General features: G+C 49.5%; 1 long non-coding RNA gene across 3 annotated transcripts; it reads right to left on the reverse strand.

The window, feature by feature from the left end:
- Positions 1–251: 251 nt before the first annotated feature.
- Positions 252–12816, reverse strand: LOC125914172 (uncharacterized). Of its 3 annotated transcripts, none has more exons than XR_007455233.1 (4): positions 12258–12816; positions 9423–9521; positions 5129–5266; positions 252–4580 (listed from the first exon to the last, which is right to left on the reverse strand). It is a non-coding gene; the product is annotated as an uncharacterized LOC125914172 (long non-coding RNA). The 3 variants fall into 3 exon arrangements; XR_007455234.1 differs by having other exon boundaries at positions 252–3929; positions 4431–4580; positions 5129–9521; XR_007455232.1 differs by having other exon boundaries at positions 5129–9521.
- Between the last annotated feature and the right edge of the window lie 5993 nt (positions 12817–18809).

Raw genomic sequence — 18809 nt, forward strand, 5'->3', positions numbered from 1 at the left:
CCTTGGCCGACTTTTTCCAGGGCGAGTGGCCGGTGGGCGCCCACGATCGGAGCGTCACAACCCCCGGAGGGACGCCCACGAACACACACGCGTGCTTCACTCCCGGTTTACAAGGGAATACGCTGAGGGCGCGGGAGGAGATGATCTTCTCCCCACGGCAGGTCAAGTCGCTGCCCCCTTTCCTGACACCTGTCAACGCGCTTTGGTGTGTATTTTTGAACGGGCTTATTGCACGGAACCTGTCTGTAGCACTTACGTTGTGCTGGGCATTGTCCCGAGTGCCTTAAAAACATTATCTGGCTTAAGCCTCACACCAGGCTCGTGGACCTGGGTGCCTCGGCACCCTCGTCGTCCCTGTGTTCAGATGGAGAGACTGAGGCCCAGCAGGGCTACTAACAGGTGCCGAGCGGGCGAGCCAGCACTGTTTCTAGCCGCTACGCCGTGCTTTTCCTATCAGCTAAATGGGAACATCCAAGTTCACGTAAAACTAATCCCACGCTTTGTTCTTGTGTCTTGTGAGAAAAAAGGTTCCCTCTTAACAGATCCAAACACGTCAGGACACGACAAGCAGTGTCCCCCAGACCAGAACGAGGTAAGACTCGGGTGGCAGCTGGGGACCTCTGCCAGCTGGCCTGCTACAGGCCTGACGTCGTGGCCCTCGCCCCACGACAGCCAGGTCTAGAAGCACACGGGAGGCCCTTCCTCCTCGGACAGCCTCTGCTGTCCCCCTGCTTGGACCTCGGTCTCCAGGCTGCTGTGGTTTCAGCCGGTTGCCCCACGGGCCAGCACCCCCCAGCACAAGTGGTCAGAAGAGCCAGGACCCCCCACGAGACTCAGAGTGATTCCTGCCCCCGCTCCCAAATCTTGAAGAACAACCATGTCCTGTGACCTTCTAGAAACACCAACCGCATCCCCGATTCATGGGTGCAGATTCTCTCAAGGCCCAGGGGCACAGTGAGTCACATAGCTCAGCCACAGAAGCAGGTCCTCTGTCTTCTGCCTGTAACTTTTGAAGGCAGAGGTTTTAAGAAACGGGGTGCAGGTGCCTAATCATAGCCTCAAGGTACTCGATGAGCTAATAAGCATACGGCATTCTGGTGCGGGTGCAGCGGACTCTGAACTGGAAAATTTCATCAGAAGGACGAGAATAAGTGAGAGTTTTCCTCAACTGACCTTTTATAAAGAAACACATTTCCTGTAGTAGAGAAAGAAAGGATATTTGACAATAAGACCGAGCTGACGATGGCTTTATCCCATGAGTATCGAAAAGAGTTCGGATGCTATAAAACTCCTCAGGATGTGTGGGAGCTGAACTTTATGACAAATCATGTGGATGTATATATTTCCTTAAAAATAAGACATATGGTGAGTGAAATGGGTGATGGGGACTAAGCATACCCCTATCGTGACTGGCACTGAGAAACACTGTGGAACCACTATATTGCACGCTTGAAACTTAACAAACAATTGAAATAAAAGAAATACATACACTAAAATATTGAAATGGTTACTGCTACCTGTTTTTCAATATTTTCCCTAAAATATTGGGATCCCAAGAGAGATCCCAAGAGCCAAGGAGAGATGATCTCAAGAGCCAAGGTGAGAGATCCCAAGAGCCAAGGATCTGACAGCCAAGGGCACAGTGTGGGGCCAGGGAGCAGGTGTGAACATACAATTCTCTTCAGCAACAAGGGTGGTGATTATTTTATGCAGCGTATCATCTGGGCTTTGTCCTTTTGATGGCCGAGGTACAGATTAAGAATTTTGTTTTATTTTTTTAATGTTTATTTATTTTTGAGAGAGAGAGAGAGAGAGAGACACAGAGTGTGAGCGGGGGAGGGACAGAGAGAGAGGGAGGCGCAGAATCCGAAGCAGGCTCCAGGCTCTGAGCTGTCGGCACAGAGCCCGACGCAGGGCTCGAACCCACGGACCTCGAGATCCTAGCCTGAGCCAAAACCAAGAGTCGGACGCTCAACTGAGGGAGCCACCCAGGTGCTCCTGGATGATGAATTTTATACGATAACCATCACTCTTGCTACTGAAGGTAGCTGTGCATCTGTAGCTGCTCCCAGGTCCCGAACCGCTTCCCGGGATGTACCTGCTTAATCTACTCAGGCGTCCCTAGCACAGTATCCCAGGCACGGCAGCTTGAACAAACAGACACGTATCTGTCACAGTTCTGGGGGCTGGAAGTCTGATAGGGACGTGCCGGCAGAGCCCGGATCTGGTGAAGACCATCTTCCTGGCCTGTAGATGATGCCTCCTCGCGGTGTGCTCCCCAGGCGGACAGAAATCCCATGGCTCCCCGTGGTTTATGAGGGCACCGATCCCCCTCATGACCCAATCACCTCCCAGTGCCCCACCTCCTCATACCATCACACCGGGGGTTAAGGGTTCAACACATAAATTTGGGGGGAGACCCAAAAATGCAATGCTAACAAACCTTGACAAACTCTGCCCAGTGAAAGAGGCCAGGCACAGAAGGACACGTACCGTGGTTCTTCTTGTAGGCGATGTCCAGGAGAGAAGACAGATTGGAGATCACCAGGGCCCGACGGGGGGAAGGGAGAAGGTAATCACCCAGCGGGCACAAGGTATTTTTGTGGGGTCGTTAGGGCCCATCCTGATCAGGGTAATCGAGGAACGCTCCCTGGGGGAAGTGAGATTTGAATGTGCCCTCGAGAGTCCGTGGGTGTTTGTCGTGGGCGCACAGCGGGCCATCCAGATCCCCCTCGGAACTGAAGCCCCTCACCCCTCACCCCTCCAGGGTGGTGACAGCCTACAGCTGAGGACGCCTCCCAGAGTCGCCTCGCCTGGAGGGACCTGCCCCGCAAGCTTACGAAGGCCCCCTAGACGCCGCCCACTTCCAGTGATGGGTCCGTGTGAGGGCTCTCCCTGCTCAGGGCTCTTCGCCCACCTTCTGCTGCCGCCCATCCCGTCTCCTTCAATTCTTCCGGGTGTACGTCCCGCCAGCCCTGGCCATGGGGACCCGCTCCCGCTTCACAGCCACAGGTGTGAGAGCACTGGGGGGGCCGGTCGGCTCCGGAGGCCTCTCGGGCGCTCAAGGCATCAGCTCCCTTGTCTATAAGACAGGGGTCCTAAGGGGACAATCCTCAGAGCAGCTGGAAAAGTTAAATGAGCCAACGCACTACAGCTCTTAGCTCAGTGCTCTCTAAAAGTCGCCGTGTGTTCACGTGTTGCTCGGGGAAAGTACGGGAAACGGACGAGGGCACAAGGAAGGCAGTAGAAGCTGCTCCTGGGTCAGCGGCCTGGGTGTCATCTTCGGGGTGCACGCGCGTGTGTTCTGAGGGGCGTCCCGCGCACCCACGCACACTTCCTGCGTGAACCTCCTCCTTAGAACCTGCCGTCCGTCCGCCACACGGTTCACGCGGTAGTGTGGTCTCCGAAGCCGGATCGCAGGGTAAGGAGGCGCCGGGCGCTCAGGGGCTTTGGGACGCCCTCCCCGGTCCTTGTGGCCGGTTTTCCAGCTGGAAGAATGTGGACACGCGTGTCGACCAAGAGAAGAATAAAAACTGAGTGGGTGGGAAATGACCTGACCATAGATGACGATGATGGTGAAAGGACCCAGGACAGACTGACCTCAGCAGTAGAGGGGTGCACCGCCCCTCAAGGCCGGGAGAGAAAGGCAGGTGATTCGGAGGAGGAGAGAGGAGAGTAAAAGTTGGTGTCAACTCTGTTCCTGTTAACAACGTGCCAGCGTGTCACCTGCAGACGTGTCATTGGGCAGGATGGTGGAACTGGGGAAGGCACGGAGACTTCTCTGGAGACTGACGGACATTCAGCAAGGTGGGCGAAGAAGCAGAAACAAAGGATGACTACGGCCGTTTGGGGCCGCCCAGAAGCAGAGCTTGGGTCTGCAGTCTGTCCAGGGGACAGACTTGTCCACGGCTCCCAGGACCTGGTTTGGGCTTCAGAAAGGGGCCGGTTGGCTCAGGGTCCGCGTGGGCCAACGGCAAGGCAGGTAACTGAGGAGGGCAGGAGCCAGGCCCTCCAGGATCGGCCTGCTAACTATTTGTCCCAAGTGTCCCGCCGCACTGTCCTGCCCAGTCCTGACAGAGGGCGAACCAGGGACGACCTGCGCGTAAGACCGGAAGGGGGTCTGGGACCCTGGAGGCTCCGGGAGGCAGTGAGTTGGAACTCAGCCCTGTGCACTTGAGAAACACAGGCGTCCCTGCAGTGGCAGAGGGACAGGTCTTGCCCACTGTGTCACTAAGAAAATGGAGGGGACACCAGGGGCTCCCCCACCGGCCTGGCCACTGTCATGAGGAAGCTGGGGCCCCTGGCATCTACAGCACTTGACTCACTGCACGAGAAAGGCAGGCACACATCTGGGGGCACCCCTTCGCTGCCCCCCGACTCCTCCTGCAGCCTGGCTGGGACTGAGCAGACCCAGCAGGGGCCGTCCTTACCTTGACCGGGTCCTTCAGCGCCCGCAAGCATGGCGGCCGCCATCTGTACCTTTTACAAGGTACAGGACGCCAAGTCACAGGACGCCAACTGCAGAACGCCAAGAAAAGTGACGGAACATGGAAAAGGAGAAATGGAAAACTATCAATGTCCTGTGACAACAACAGAAAGGAAATATGAAAAACTCAGTGTTAATGTGCCGGTGTGATTGGATTTTGGACCAATTTTCTTTTTTGAATTTATAATGAAGTTTATGGAATAAGTAAAGCAAACAGGGATAAATATAACTGTCATCACAAAATTACGTTTGTGCGTATGGGCACACACATGTGCACATATATGTCGCTCTCTCTAGACACACTTGTATATATAAAACACATACAGACAGGTGTCAAATTGCACAGCCAGAAATGATGTAGCTCATCCTGTTCTACCATAAAGAACATTGGCCAACAGAAGTCGTTGAAAAATGCCTAGCGCACACCACGGAAGCCAGGGAAGACCTTGCATTTGGCCTTCTGGAATGTGCTGTGGCCGCCGGCCAGCCTCCCCCGTCCTGGCAAGGATGCAGGGTGCAGAGGGAGGCAGAGGGTGGGCCCAGCGCGGAGGCGTGGGGCTCTAAGGCAGAGGGACTTTGCGTGAGGTGTGGGTTTGATGGGCACGGGGACACCCAGGTCACGCGCTGGGGGAACAGAATTACCTGCTGAGTGAAGTTTTGTGTCCAATTTGGAAGCTGCTATGGAAACCTCTCCTGGCGCCTGTGTTTTCAGAAAAGTGGAGAACAGGCCAACGACACTTGCCAGATTTCTCGCTGGGTCAGTCCAGTTCTGCTCTCCGTCTTGGGAAACAGCGACACCCGAATCTGAAGGAGGTACCTGCCCCCAGCGGGCCTCCTCCGGCCTCCCTCGTGCCCCTCTCTGACGGGTTCCATGTCTCCCTGTGTTCTCCACCATGGTTGACGCTGTCTCGAATTATCCCTCACTGTCGATGCTTCTAGTGGAATGTCCCTGCCGACGGCAGCCCTGTGGGAGGGACGCTGCCCGCCCCAGATGCCAGCGCCTGGGAGTGCCGCGGCCCGGCGCACGGGAGGAGCCTCCCCACGCTCTGCCACAGGGGCCCCCCCTGCTTCCCAAGCTCCTGTCCACCCTTCCCCCTCCACTTCCCATTTCCTCCGAGGGCAGGGCATGTCAGGGTGCAACCTTAGGGGTGACGGTTGCACGTGGCCGCGAGATAGAGACAACCCAAGCGTCCATCAGCTGACAGGTGGGTCAAGAACGTGTGGTCCGTCCAGACCACGGAGAGTCATTTGGCAATAAAAGGGAAGGACGTCCTCACACATGCAATCACACGGATGAACCTTAAATAGATTATGTCAGTGAAAGAAGCCAGACACAAAAGACCACATGTTGCATGATTCCGTTGACATGGAATGTCCAGAACAGGGGAACCCATAGCTCTAGTGAGTCGATCTGCGTTCGCCAGGGGCTGGGGGGAGGGGACAACGGGCAGTGGCTGCTGAGGGTCCCAAAGGGGTTTCTCTCAGGGGCGATGAAAATGTTGAGACAGTTGATAGAGGCGGGTGATCGCACAGCCTCGTGAATGTTCTAGATGTCACTGACATGCACACTCAACTCACAATGGTTAACCTTATGTGATTTTACCTCAACTAAAAAAAACCCTTAGATTTAGGGCTCAGAGAGATTTAGGGGCTGGAGGATAAGGCTTTAGGATTCAGAGGGGATTCATTAAAGGAGTTAGGATGCTAAATATATTTCCAGTGTCACTAGGTCACCAGTTGGCCCCTCGGGGCTGCCTCAGAGCCCCTGAGGAATATGGTGCTCTGCGAAAAAGCATTCTGAGCTTCAGGTAGTGGAGTCATCAACTTTGGGACGTAGCCTTTTCCTTTTCAGTTGTTGGGGACTGTCTGTAATTTAGTCTCTTGAATGCAGTCAACCCTTGGCTCTTGTTGTGGATTAATCAATAGAAAGACATCATAGTGGTAATCTTTGGGGAGGCAAAATTCAATTTAATCCATTTTTTCTATTTGTTAGCTCCTCTGGTAATTGGTTTGATGGGGAAGAAGTTTGAAGTTATTGGTTAAATAGAGGTTTTTGGATTATCTGTGAATTTCAATTATCCATGCTTCACCTGGCCCCAATTAGCACTAATAATTGAGTTAACTGAATAGAAGTCATTTCCCATCATATCAGTTTTACCATAGCCTTATTTATTGTTTCACTAATGGAGACCCCGAAACACAAAGCCCCTTTCTCCAGCCGGCACTCACACCCCCATCCCACAATTTGTCAAATTAATGCTGTTTAACGGGCTCCAACTTGACTGCACAGTTAATGGTATGAAACAAACACTCTTAATAATACGAGCGCAGCTAAGGAGGGTGACCAGAAATTTCTAAAGTGCGCTGGGCTGTGTTTGCATTTGTGGCCAGAAGGTTTCCCAAAGCGTTTCTAAAGTGCAGCTAGACGTCTTCCTCAAGGTTTTCAACTAATTTGTATGTTCGATGTCGGTGAAGATTGTTGCTGTCTTAATTTGTCCCAGTTTAAATCACGACAGCTTCTGCAGTGCCAGTCAATTTCACCAGCCGCCTGCTTTCAAGATGTGTTCTTTTCTATTTACCAAACGCCATCCACAGGCCTGTTAAGGTTTCGGTCTCTCTTCTTGGACACGTTTGTATTTATATTAAACACAATAAATATCTGCCATTCCAACGGCCCCCTTTTGACCTTCTTTGATCTCTGAATCCCAACATCCCCAAACGCCGCATGGAAATTAGCCCGGCCCCTCCCGCGGGGCGGCCAGGAGGGCAGGGTTTCCGCAGCTTCGGGGCCCTGCGACTCTCACCGTGTTTGTCCATTGCTATGGTGATGCAGCGGGCAGCCGGGCCCGGGGAAAGTCCGGCTAGGTAAGGTTAGGACTCCAGCCGAACACACGATCCTGGTGCCAGGGTGCCGGGCGGGGCAGGGCTCCCCGTCGCTGCCCGCAGTGAGGCTGCAGGTGCACGCACGCACTCCGGGGGCAGGCGCGCTGTCCCTCCGCAGACACGTCACCCTGCGGGGCCACTCGGCTTTCGGCTCGGAGCCAGCCCACGCGGAGCTCTGGGCGGTGGAAATGTGGAAGGTTTCGTGCTCCTACTGGGACAACGTCACTGCCTCGACCCCACATCGCGCTCTTCTTGGTGAATAAAGCAGCCGAGAGAGGCACCGAGAACCCACCAGTGAGGACCCCAGGAGAAGCCCCTGGCTCTGCGCGGACAGCCTGCTCCCCGCCGTCCTGTGCGGGGGAATGATGACCCGGCCTTCCCTGACGCCGTGAGACAGCCACTGGCTGGGGCCGTTTCTCTCCAGAATGAATAAGTTAACTAATACACAGTTCTTTCGTATGGTTTCTAAAATAATAAAACTGCCTAGGCAACCGTCCGAGAATCAGACAGACAGACAGCTTCTAAGTTCTGCTTTTCTCGGTCTCATTTGTGTCTTTTGTTTTTGTTTCTTTTCTCATGATGTATTTGATGCTGGTTAAAGGACCGCTGACCAGTCTCTAAGGGACATGAAAAGCTTGGAAGACGATAAATATTTGAGAAGGCGGTACCTGGACATTGCCATTGAAAGATGTCCTTAACGGTGTTTCGGATCGGCCAGCTACGCAGACTTCTAAATGCAAAAAGTACATGGTGACGTCTAAGTGTTAATTAATCATTTATTTTGTTACTTTAGAAACTAGAAGCTGATCGTAGTTGACATCTGAGGCTAGTGGGGACATGATCCCTGTCTTTCCTGCCCAGTGGTCAGGGCACGCCTCTCAGTCTCTGTTCTCGCGAAGCGTAAGTGAATTCTGTGCAGATTGTCACTTTCCTGTCACTGGTGTGCATCCTGCTGGGCGCTAATCAGCTTGTAGTCCTATTTGACTTAAGGTTTGGGGACCCCAAGGCCGTGTGGACAACCCCACATCAGCAACACGTTGGGTAGGAGAGGGTCAGATGCCTGGCATCAGGCGTTTCAGTGATTTTTCAAAACAGGATTGATTTACCAGTTAATCTTGACAATTGCTGGGTGTTTCTTGGCATTTATTCAATAGAATTATGGGCGTTAGAGACTTTCTGAGACAGCAGTTGTTCCATGGCTGAAGATAGTTTCTACCCCAATTTTCCACTTAGGTTTTGAAGAACTACAGTGTTTTTAACTTCCCTTAAAAGGTGTTACCAGGTAACAGAAAACAGGTTGAAAAAATGCTAAAGCCAGCTTAATTTTCCTCTTCGAAGCTTAACGCAGTTAATTCGCTTTTTCTGGCAAGTGGCTCCCTCTCGGTGGAAAGACCGAGAGGGCTCGTCCTGACAGAGATCCTCAACCCAGGTGTGAAACCGGGTTTTCTTCTGAGGAAAAGCCTTTCTTGGAATATTGACTTCCCCCAAATCGTTTCAGGGCTTTGGCTGGTGCAGAGTTGACAGAGGCCTGGACATCTATATGCGACAGAAAGGAACCCTCGCCAGAAACTTCTCTGGGTGATGTTGCTGGCAGATCATAATACCAGTGCCGGCCATTATCAGCGGGCACCTCTGCGGAGCAGAAGATGCCCAAAGGGTGGTTGAAATGACTGATATTTGACAAACACTTATCTTCACAACGTAAACACCTGTTTCCTGGCAACCACGAAAGCCCATCCCTCGATTCGGTTTTCTCACGTATTACAGAAAATAAAAATCCAGATGAAGAAAACAGACCCTCTTTGCCGGGTCCTGTCATTACGGCCCTTGTGCGATCATTATTCGCATCGCTGTCGATACCATAAATTTGAAGTGATCTCAGTGACATTAATAAGGATTTCTGGCCGGCGTGTGTTTGTGATGTGGCCTCCCGGGCTCGGTCTGTCACATCAGCGTTCACCGCGTCGTGCTCTCCGAAGGGCAACTTTGCTTTCAAAACCCCTGGAGAAAGAACCCCCTAAGACTCCCCACGCCCCGGACCAGGCACTCTTACCTGCTGCTGGGCCTGAATTCAATTTCCACTTAGGTCAGAAGCACTTCTGTGAGTGGAAGGCATCTTGATTCAACATGAAAGGCCGTCGGTCTCGCAACACTGAAAAGAAAGGCGGCCTTTAATACGCCATGGGATTCACCAGCCCCTTTGCTGAACGCACTTGCCCCCAAACTCCCTGCCCCATTAACCAGCACACATGGGACTCTGGCTGAATGTTCATTACAAACAGAGTTTAGTCTCTGTTCAGGAACGGGCTCGGGTTTTCGCTGGTTAAGATCAAGGGCCTTGTTCAAGGTGCACATGTGTATTAGTGTTAATAATCCAGTGTCAGTGAATGCCGTGCTAATTTAAAACCATGCTCTGTAAACCTCTGCCTCTCGCGGCCGCACATCCAAATGTCCCGGAAAGAGAATCGGTTAAGATTAGCTTATCTGTGGCTTACGTGTCTCAAAGGCCATCAACAATACATTGCTTGGAATTCTTAGAAATCAGTTGTGTCCATTTAAATTGGTGTTGTTACTGAGGTAACGAAGAGGGAGCCTGGGAGCCATTTAGAGGCACTTTGTTATGACCGAAGCTCCCGGTCCTGGAACTGTACTTCTCCGGTTCGCCCGGAGACCTTGATTTAAAGAGTGACCCCAAGACTCTGCTGGCGGCAAATGTGGGGTGAGCTACTGCGTGCGGCCGGGAAAGGCTCCTGGGCACCACTGTCCTTGGTGTGGAACGTGGGAGTGCCCCGTGAATCCACATTACCAGGCCACACACGTCATTTCAAACAACGCAGCGATGACAGAGAAAGCCTTGCCAGTCGCTGGTGCACATGATAACAAATAAATCAGCTAAGGGGCGCCTGGGGGCTCAGTCGGTTAAGCCTCCGACTTCAGCTCAGGTCACGATCTCACAGTTCGCGAGTTCGAGCCCCGCATCCGGGCTCTGTGCTGACAGCTCGGAGCCTGGGGCCTGTTTCGGATGCTGTGTCTCCCTCTCTCTCTCTGACCCTCCCCCACCCCCCACCCTGCTCACGTGCTCTCTCTTTCCCTCTCTCCCTCTCTCTGCCCCTCCCCCACTCACTCTCTCTCTCTCTCTCTCTCTCTCTCTCTCTCTCTGTGTCTCAAAAATAAATAAACTTTCTAAAAGATCAGCTAAAGAAACGAAGAGCCCACCGAAAGGCAGAAGGAGATGGTTTGAAAACGGCAAATAATCTTTTCTTCAAGAAAGAAAGGGACTTCGTTTAGCAGAGGTATCAGCAGTGAAACGTCACTGCCATGCAAGTACCCTTCGCAAAATAAATGTCGCCTCTTGTGGCGGAGACAACAGACACACAGCTCCTTTTAGTGTTCTAGTCTAAAATGGTTTTTCCCACTTACAAAAATAGGTGATAGTTTTTAACCATATAATTTAGTGCATATAACTCGTCTTTTAATAGGTAACCATGAGTGAACACTCTATGGAATTGTTAGGATCGGCTGACGAAGAAGAATGTTATTAAGGCTTAAGGAAAGCCAGCGACAATGCCGAGGTTTTCAGGGGACAGAAAGCCTCTTTGCCAGTTTGACCCAGGACAAGGGGAGAGAACCGTTTCTTACAGAACACGGAAGCCGTGGACTTGCCCTCCGCTCCCACATCAGGTGGCTGGGGCCCCACGGCGAGGAAGGCCGTGCAGTGCTTAGCTGAGTGTCAGCTTTTGTACTTTGGGGACTGAGATTTGGGCCTTGCGGTTTTTACAGTTAATCATTAACTTCTCTGAGGTCTTGACGGCATTTCAGTGGAGCTAGAAATATGCCACTTTTCCAAGGAGTCTGTCTTGTAATTTCCCATTTTACCCCCAAAATCTAGTTAGCAGCTCATTGACCCGAGCTGGGTTAGGTGGAGACTAAACCCATGCTTCTGAATTCAGCAGAGCATCTGGGTTAAATAAAACCGGGAAAAGGAAAGGCAAGGACTCTTGTACTGAATACTTAATTTGCACATTAAAAGCTGATCATTAATCCTATATTTTAACACTGCAAATGTCAGAAGCTATTATTTCCTGGGGAGTCTGACAGTTCCAGGGATAGACTGTCCTGTTGCAAAGTCCGTGGAATGAGCGTGAATAGATTCTGTATCAAACCCGAAGGCCATTAAATAATACTTAAAGGATCAATTTGTTGTCACACGTAAGCAAAGGGTAGGACTCCTAGAACAAACCGTAACCACCACAGAATCACAGCGGGAAGATCACGTTATTAAAATCTAATAAAACATGTAAATACAATATCGTACACAGATAAGTATACACTTATTACAGTGCTGCGATGTGCGTCTGCAGTTCAACGTTCTTGAAATAAAATAAAGATAAGGCTTCGAGGGGCCCAACGACCATCGGTTTGTTTTTTTCAATGTTTGAGAAACCCCAGACCCTCAGGTGCCTAAAACGGCCAGCCAAAGGCTGTTTTCAAGCGAATCCGGTACAAACCAATGTGACCATAACCATTTACCAGTTTCTGAGAAATCACAAATCAAACACATTAAAAAAGCTGTCTTTGGACCAAATTGGAGTTTCTAACAAGACTGCCTACCGAGCGTTATATGTGCCTGATTATTAAGCTTTTAAAGCTGGGCTTCCCTAATGCCACTTGAAAGGGGCGGGCGGTGCTCCCTCTCCCTAAGCTTATTAAATTCAAGTTTTGTGCAAACAGCTATTTAAAATGATTTGTTCATAAATGTGCACATGGCTTTCAACATAACAACTTTCACACACTGTAACAACAACAACAACAACAACAACACAGTACAAGGAAAATAAAGCTGAAGCAGCCACGAGAATCTTGCACTGATGGTGTTTTGAAATAGTACCTTTGGATCTCTTCCCCAAATCTTCAAATTACTTTTAAAATGTAGCGGGTCTTGCGTAATTAATGCACTAAATGCCCATCGCCAGCCTGAAAACACCAGAGCAAAATGTAGCCGATTTCCTCCCCGAACGTTCGATTTTATATTCTTTGAACTTCCTCAGAATGTGGTGACCCTTCTAAGAGAAACTTTAAAGACGCGTTAGTCATTTTGTTGAGGCTTAAGGACATTCACTGTGTCCAAGCAGGAGACTGGCACTCATTCACCGGCCCGCTGGCCGCGAGGGTAAAGCCGAGCAGGGAGGCCAGGCCGAGGCTTATTTGAGGAGCAGAAAGGGGAAGCGGTCTTCTGGGCCCACTGGAGGCAGGGGGCGGAGGCGAGCCGGGAACTCATTCCCCATCCCGGAGTCCAGAGCTCAGAAACTACTGGAAAAGCCCAAACTCCCACGCTCCCTATTTTCAGTTCAAGGTTTCATTCGGGACAATCAGGAGGGCCGCTTCCCAATCCCACGACCTGGGAGGCTCACTTAAAATACTGTGTGTCGATAAAATGAATAACAGCCATACCCACCCCCCCAAAAACAACCCGCCATTTTATTGCATTTCATCCAGTTTTTCTTACGAACACACAAACTCCGTAGGTATTTCCTAACTTGGAGTCTGAACCAAAATCCTTGCGTATTCCTCAGTGTGGGAAGATGTTTAGACTTCCAAACTCTGCAATCCAAAATACAACCAGTGCACGGAAATGGGAACAGAGTAGTGAATAAGGCTCACATGGGGGTTCTTGGGCTTCTGGGCCTGAGAGAGGAAGGAGCGGGCCCTGAGCAGCAGAGGAAACCCTCCCACCGCAGCCCCCTTTCTGCAGAAAGCCAGCCCCGCGGGTGACAGAGCAAGGGGGTCCCTCTCCCCGCACACACGCCCAGGGGGTCTGATCCCCAGGAAAACCAGCAGCCCCGGGGCCAAAAACAACGCACAGCCTACTCTGTGCTGCTCACTGGCTCCACCTCTCTCTCACCTCCGAAGACACACGGCAGTGTTTTGAGAGAGACACAAATAAAGCGCAAAGCTAAACAATTAAAGTCTGGGACAGGCCCAAGAGGCGGTTATTAACGAGACTATTTACACAGTAATGTCAGGGCTTTTTTTGAAATACCAAAGATGTTTTGCCCAGAGAAAATGTAGTACTTTTCAGCATTTTCAAAAAACAAACAAAAAAACCTAAATATGTATCAATTCCCGAAGCACTAGGCACACCTACTTATCTGAAACCCAAGACTGCTGTTGTTGTAAGGGTTTGTAGAACTCACTTCCTGTCTTTGTACTTACACAACAGGATATTTGAATAACAAAGACCACGGAGAAGCCAGGCAAAACCGTGGGGCCCCACCTCACGTGGGCATTTCTTCATTTCCTAATCCCATCTCTCTTGTGTTCCGAGTTGCCCAAGTAATTTGCAAACACAAAGGCATCGGTAGGGTAGTGACTGCCTGTCGCTGTGCACCTTACCAAGCAAGGGCAGCGTTCACCCGGGACCCCTGCATGTAGCGAGGAGCTGCTTGTGTCCCGAGGAAAAACCGCTTGTGGTCCCATGGCTCAAGGTGTGCTGAGGTCCACTATGACCTCCGTCTCAGTTTCCCAGGCTCAATGAGCAAACACAGGGAGGCACACGGGGGCAGGTGTGTGATGTCCCCCCACATTCACTGCGACGCTTGCCGTATTTGACGATATCTGTACCTTCCACTGTGTTGCCTTTTACTTCTTAAAACTCACAACTTGTGTTTCAAGCTCAAAGCGATAGATCGTTTCGACTGTCCACACTAAAAATAGTTCAGTTAAAGAAAACCCTTTCCATTGAATTAACGTGCTCTCTGCCTAATGTAGATCACAGTTTCCTGGTTTGGAAATCTGAACTAAACGGTCTTCACTGTTTTATTACTTCCTTCATAAGCACATGACTGCGTGTATCTTATACATTATTTTACCACAGCTTTAGTCTTGTCCTTCGTGCGGACCTGTGGTAAGTGACCGAGTTTCATATACGAAACTATCAGACTAAGTATTTTTCTGACTACGCCCTTTTATTGGGAAAGATGCATTAGAGGCCCCGTCTCTCCCTGCTGTCTGTAAATGAAGTTAGCACATGCACATACATCATGAGAACCACAGGTATGTGCCAGGGACTCTATTCAATTTGAAAACCAAGAACACATTTAAACAAAGAGAACTTAATTCTGTAGAGGAGAATTCCGTCTTAGAAAACACCAAGGGGTTTCAAATGTCTCCACTCGTCCCTGGAAAATTACAAATGTCTTTCTTGCATCTGTATTTATGGATTTAACAGACTTGTATTTCAATCAAGTTATCACATTTTAACCAGTGCAATCCAAAGCTTTTTCAAAAAATATTTTCTTCCAGGATATTAAATATGCTCATGTAAAGAATTGAGAAGCATACACGAGGAAAATACCAATCACCCACCCTACAAGTCAGCCGGGATTCACGTTGTTGCATATTTAAAAAGTAAGTAAATACAGAGCCACCTGGGTGGCTCAGTTGGTTGAGCATCCGGCTTCGGCTCAGGTCATGATCTCAACGGTTTGTGAGTTTGAGCCCCGTGTCGGGCTCTATGCTCACAGCTCAGAGCCTGGAGCCTGTTTCAGATTCTGTGTCTCCCTCTCTCTGTGCTCCTCCCCCGCTTGTGCTCTGTCTCTCTCTCTCTCTCTCCAAGATAAACATTAAAAATTTTTTTTTAAATAAAAAAATAAAAACTAAGTAAATGCAATACATTTTGCTTTCATGATTATGCTTATATTTACAAATGCCATTTTAAATCTGAATCATAAAACTCTAACATAGGAGGATTTATTTAGTTCTGGCCTCTCATTTTTCAGATGAGCTGTCTAAAGCCCAGAGAAGTTAAGTGACTTGCCAAAGGTCACACACTTAGACATAGCAGAATCAGGGCACGAAGCCATTCTTTCCATGTCTCTCCTCCAGATGCCAGGGTATCACTCATCACAGCTGTGACATCGACCCTTCTCTAAATGACCGGAAGACCAGGGAAGTTGGGAACACTTGAGAAAAAATAATTTGTAGTATAGTACGATACCTAGGAAGATGTGTTACCTTCTAGGCCATTAAATCTCCTTTTTGTGCATAACAGAGAAGACCATTGGTAATGACCCTGTCATTTTTTTAAAAAATAATAGACTTACTGAAATATAATTCACATACCATACAACTCATGTATTGAAACTGTACTATGGCTTTTAGCACATACACGGTATCGTGTGACCATCACCCCCATCGATGTAGGACGAGAGCATCTTCATTACCCCGTAGGCAACCATCGGTCCCCCCCAGTCCCTCCCACAGCCCCCACCCCTGGCAGCCCCTCGTCTACTTTCTGTCTGTGGATTCGCCTATTCTGGACACGTCACGTCAACGGAGTCACACGGTCTGCGGTCTTTTGTGCCTGGCCCCCTTCACTGCTCTCTGACGCTCATCCACGTTGTGCCTGTAAGAGTCCTTCACCCTTGTTTATGGCTGAACAGTGCTCCATTGTGTGCGTGAACCATGTTTTGGGTATCCCTCGGCGGGCTTTTCCACTTGGTTCTTTCCACTCCCTGTTGGGCTGTTACGCATAACGCTGCTATGAAACATTCACGTGTAAGTTTCCGCATGGATGTATTTTTTCATTTCTCTTGATTATGTATGTAGGAATGGGAGGGCTGGGTCACGTGATCACTCAGTTCTACCTTCTGAGGAACTCCCCATTTCCCCGAAGTGCTGCGTGGTTTTACCCCCCTCCCCCCACAACAGTGCATGGGGACCTCACCACCTCCTTGCCCACACTTGTTAATATCTGTCTTTTGATTCTGGCCCTCCTGGTGCGTGGGACACCGTATCTAACTCACTATGGTTTTGATTTGCATTTCCCTAATGTCTCATGATCTTGATTATCTTTTCATGTGCTTATCGGTCATTTGAGCATCTTCTTGGAGAAATACCTGGTCAGATCCCGGGCCCGTTTATTTTATTTTATTTAAAAAAATTTTTTTTAATCTTTATTATTTATTTTTGAGAGAGAGAGAGAGAGAATGAGCAGGGGAGGGGCAGAGAGAGAGGGAGACACAGAATCTGAAGCAGGCTCCAAGCTCCGAGCTGGGAGCACAGAGCCCGATGCGGGGCTCGAACCCACAAACTGTGAGATCATGACCTGAGCTGAAGTCGGACGCTTAACCAACTGAGCCATCCAGGCGCCCCTGGGGCCCGTTTATTTTTAATGTAATTTATTGTCAAGCTGGCTAACATACAGAGTATACAGTGTGCTCTTGGTTACAGGAGTAGACTCCCGTGGTTCATCACCTATATACAGCACCCAACGCTCCTCCCAACAAGTGCCCTCCTCAATTGGGCCAGTTATTAAATTGGGTTATTTATCTTTAAATTATTGAGTTGTTAGAATCCTTTGTATCTACCAGATTCCAGGTCCCTTATCGGATATGACGCGTGATTTGCAAATATCTTCTCCCACATTCTGGAGCTCTTTTCACTTTCTTGAGAATGTCCTTTGAAGCCGTGAAAGCTTTTCATTTTGAATGGGCCCAATTTATCTGTGTTCTTTGCTGCTTTCAGTGTCATATCTAAGAAGGCTCTGCCTACCCAAATTCATGACGATTTGCCACTTATTTCCTTCTCAGAGTGTTTATAGCGTTAGCATGTACATTTGGGTCTATGATCCATCTTGAGTTAATTTGGGGCATGTTGAGAGGAAGGGGTCCAACTTCATTCTTTTTTTTTTTAATTTTTTTTTTTTAACTTTATTTTATTTTTGAGACAGAGACAGAGCGTAAGCAGGGGAGGGGCAGGGAGAGAGGGAGGCACAGAATCCGAAGCAGGCTCCAGGCTCTGAGCTGTCAGCACAGAGCCCGACACGGGGCTCGAACTCACAAACCGTTGAGATCATGACCTGAGCCGAAGCCGGATGCCCAACCGACTGAGCCACCCAGGCGCCCCTAACTTCATTCTTTTGAATGTGCACATCCAGTTGTCCCACCGCACTTGTTGGAAAGACCCTGTCATTTTAAATATGAGGCAAGGAAGCCGACTTCTAGATGATTCTCATAAAATGTCAAAGGAAGAGAATGTGGGTCTGAAGCAGGAGCCGTACCGCGGTCGTCAGTCTTTTCACCCCTCGTGGTAAATCTGGGGCGTTGGAAAAACAGTGTAAGAAACTTGACACCAATTAACCCGTCTCTTTGCTGGTCTGAACCTTTGCTTTTCTAGAACCTGTGAGTGTGCTACTTACGGCCCCCCACGGACGGACTGACAGATCCTTGCAGTCGAAGCAGGGAGACCTTGGATTCATTCTGACTTTCCACGTTTGCTGTCTTTCTTCTCCACAGTGTCTCCTTCCCGGAAACTGCCTCCTTTTCTTCTTCAGTTTGCCTACAGCCTCATCAAGGGATCAAGCTGGTCACGAGCTGGATTCGCAGTTGTAAGTATTGTCACTTCAGTGACTTACGTGGGGGAAACTGGGACACCCAGGATTAGACAAACGCCGCCCACAGCTGATGGGAGAGCCTGGCCAGTCCCCCTCCACAGGAAGTGCGGGTCTGTCCTGACGACTGTCCCTGACAGTTGGCAGTCCTCACTACGGACAAAATTGTTTGTGTGTTTGTTTGTTTGTTTGTTTGTTTTAATATTCACATATTTTTTTAAAAGGTCGACCTGGAAAGTTTATACTTCAAAACTCAGCTTTCGTTATTATTCCATCACGCTGGAACTGACAATGTCCTTCGCGATGCTGTCACACCCACACGTACTGTGTTCTCTTGTTTCATTTGAAGACTTCTCCCCCAGCGAGAACCCTCCTGCACCGTTGGTGGGAATGCAAACTGGTGCAGCCGCTCTAGAAAACAGTGTGGAGGTTCCTCAAAAAATTAAAAATAGATCTACCCTATGACCCAGCAATAGCACTGCTAGGAATTGACCCAGGGGATACAGGAGTGCTGAGCATAGGGGCACTCATACCCCAATGTTTATAGCAGCACTCTCAACAATAGCCAAATCACGGGAAGAGCCCAAATGTCCTTCAACTGACAAATGGATCAAGAAGATGTGGTTTATATATACAATGGAATACTACTTGGCAATGAGAAAGAATGAGATCTGGCCATTTGCAGCAATGTGGATGGAACCGGAGAGTGTTATGCTAAGCGAAATAAGTCAGGCAGAGAAAGACAGATACCATATGTTTTCACTCATATGTGGATCCTGGGAAACTTAACGGAAGACCATGGCGGAAGCGAAGGGGGAAACAGTTACAGAGAGGGAGGGAGGCAAACCTTAAGAGACTCTTAAATACTGAGAACAAACTGAGGGTTGATGGGGGTGGGGGAGAGGGAAAAGTGGGTGATGGGCACTAAAGAGGGCACTTATTGGGGTGAGCCCTGGGTGTTGTATGGAAACCAATTTGACAATAAATTATATATATATATATATATATATATATTTTATATTTTTTTTTTTTTTTTTTAAAGAAAGACTT

Source organism: Panthera uncia, assembly GCF_023721935.1.
Source record: "Panthera uncia isolate 11264 chromosome D3 unlocalized genomic scaffold, Puncia_PCG_1.0 HiC_scaffold_8, whole genome shotgun sequence".
NCBI classification, from domain to species: Eukaryota; Metazoa; Chordata; class Mammalia; order Carnivora; family Felidae; genus Panthera; species Panthera uncia.